At 55.9% G+C, this 2,332-nt stretch overlaps 1 protein-coding gene across 1 annotated transcript in view; it reads right to left on the reverse strand.

Moving 5' to 3' along the window:
• SLC4A3 (solute carrier family 4 (anion exchanger), member 3) overlaps nucleotides 1-1,230 on the reverse strand; it is a 22,249-nt gene extending 21,019 nt beyond the window's left edge. Inside the window, exons 1-2 of the mRNA XM_009873651.1 lie at nucleotides 904-1,230; nucleotides 316-458 (exon numbers count right to left, since the gene is read on the reverse strand). The gene's annotated coding sequence lies outside the window, so the exon portion shown is untranslated. The remainder of the gene's footprint in view (nucleotides 1-315; nucleotides 459-903) is intronic.
• Between the last annotated feature and the right edge of the window lie 1,102 nt (nucleotides 1,231-2,332).

Here is a 2,332-nt window from a genome sequence, read left to right on the forward strand (position 1 = left end):
CTGCCCTCCCGTCGCCTGGGCTGAGCCCCTTGGGCCTCCCCAGCCTGTAGGTCAGCACAAGACTGAAAGTGAGCTGGGAGGAAGGGTTGTCCAGTACCCCCAAACTCATAATGTGGGGATCCCACAGACCCAAGAAGGTCACAGGAGTCCCAGGGAGTGACTGTCCCACTGGAGAGCACCCATGTCGCTCACAGCCGCTCTCCCACCAGGCCCCATGTGCCCTCTGGCTCAGCTGGACAGAGCTGCCACCCCCAGGAATAGTCTGTGCAGCGACCCTGAGCCAGGGAGGGTGGCAGCTCAGCACCACATGCCTACCTGCGGATGGAGGCAGGGCCCTTGTCCTGCAGCACGTCGGCAAAGCGTGGCACGGGGGACAGGATGCCACACTCCTCCTCCACGTGAAACTGCGCAGGGGCCAAAGCGCTGCCAGACTCCTCCTCATCACTGCCGATGGTGAACTGCAGAGACGAAGGTGCAGGCAGGCTTCACCCCTGTCACTAGCATGCAGATCCTCCCCGTGTTCCCACCTCCTAGGATGGGCCACACCAACTTCCCCCATGTGCCCCATACCCCGGGACTGGCCATACTGAGCCCCCCATATCCTATACCCTCTTAAGAACACATACATTGACCTTCCCCCACAGTTCTTACACTCTCAAAATGGTCATGCACACCCTCCCCAGCATCCACTCCAAGCAATGGCTCATCTATCACCACCTTCCAGTGCCCACCTCTGCTAGGCAGGGACAAAACCACTCTTCTCACAACATGGCATAGCTACATCCTCTTTCCTGAGCAGCATGTTCCCTTGACCACACACCCTGGCACCCTCCCAGCATCGACTCTCCCTCCATCTCCCCCCAGCCTACGAGCCCTTGCCAGGTAGGGATGCTCCAGCCTTGCCTTTGGTTTGCCTGGGGACTCCAGCTTAGGGGACGTGTGCTTCCCACGAGCTTCACCCTCAGACTCTGCAGAGATCTCTTTCTCCTGGGCCTCCTCTGCCTCAGATTCTCCTTCTTCCTCTTCTTCTTCTTCCTCTTCTTCCTCCTCTTCTCCTCCCTCCTCGTCCTCTTCCTGGATGGTGGGGGTGACCTCCGAGGGGGGCACTGAGGTTTTCTTCTTTTTCCTCCTCCTTTTTTTCCTCCTGCTGGTGCGGGGAGGCCGCTTTTGGAACTTGAGGGCAGAAGGGAGGTGAGTGGAAAGGGGATGATGGATGTGGTGCGAGGTTTGGCGGTGGACTGAGAGAGAAAAAGAGAGTCAGGGGCAGGAAGAGGCTGGGAGGAACCTGCCAGGCGCCCCTCCAGGAAACAGCATGGTCTGGAGATCAAGGGCCAGGAAGGGCAAGGAGAGCCACCAGCCCACAGGGACACAGCAAAGCTCTTTCAGTGATGCGGCAGGCCGTGTCCAGCCTGGGGTGGCTGGGGAGGCAACCTTTGTGCAATGCCACACCACTCCAACACAGCTCCACTGCCTCAGGGAAGGCAGGAGTCCTCTTCCAGCACTGCTAAAAGCAGGAGGAGGGAGGTGATCATGCCCCTGTACTCGGCACTCGTGAGACCGCACCTCAAGTACTGTGTCCAGTTTTGGTCACCACAGTACAAGAAGGACATCGAGGTGCTGGAGTGGGTGCAGAGAAGGGCAACAAGGCTTGGGAGAGGTCTGGAAAACATGCCCTATGAAGAGCGGCTGAGGGAACTGGGTTTGTTTAGTCTGGAGAAGAGGAGGCTGAGAGGAGACCTTATTGCCCTCTACAACTACCTAAAAGGAGGCTGTAGTGAGGCTGGTGCTGGTCTCTTCTCTCTAATTACTAAGGACAGGACAAGGGGAAATGGCCTCAAGTTGCATCAGGGGAGGTTTAGATTGGACATTCGGGGGAAGTTCTTTACTGAACGAGTGGTGAGGCACTGGAACAGGCTGCCCAGGGAGGTGGTGGAGTCACCAACCCTGGAGGTGTTTAAAAAAAAAGTAGATCTGGCACTTGAGGCTGTGGTGTAGTGGTTAGGTGTGCTGGGATGAAGGTTGGACTAGATGATCTTCAGAGGTCCCTTCCAACCCCGAACATTCTGTGATTCTGTGATTCTGTAAAAGCCATTTGCAGGGCTACACAGAGCTGTGGTGACCTGCCAGAGGCACCATGCCCTTCCTAAATGTGGGGAAATGTTTCTAGCCCTCTCAAACAAGCATGATTTGGATGTTTTACAAGCATTCTAGGGATGTGGTTTGGCGGCTAGGGACATGGCTGAGTGGTGGACTTAATGATAGACTTACAGTTGAACTCGATGGTCTTAAAGGTCTTTTCCAACATAAATCAATCTATGACTCTACGATTTCT

Source organism: Apaloderma vittatum, unplaced genomic scaffold (genome assembly GCF_000703405.1).
Source record: "Apaloderma vittatum isolate BGI_N311 unplaced genomic scaffold, ASM70340v1 scaffold27287, whole genome shotgun sequence".
NCBI classification, from domain to species: Eukaryota; Metazoa; Chordata; class Aves; order Trogoniformes; family Trogonidae; genus Apaloderma; species Apaloderma vittatum.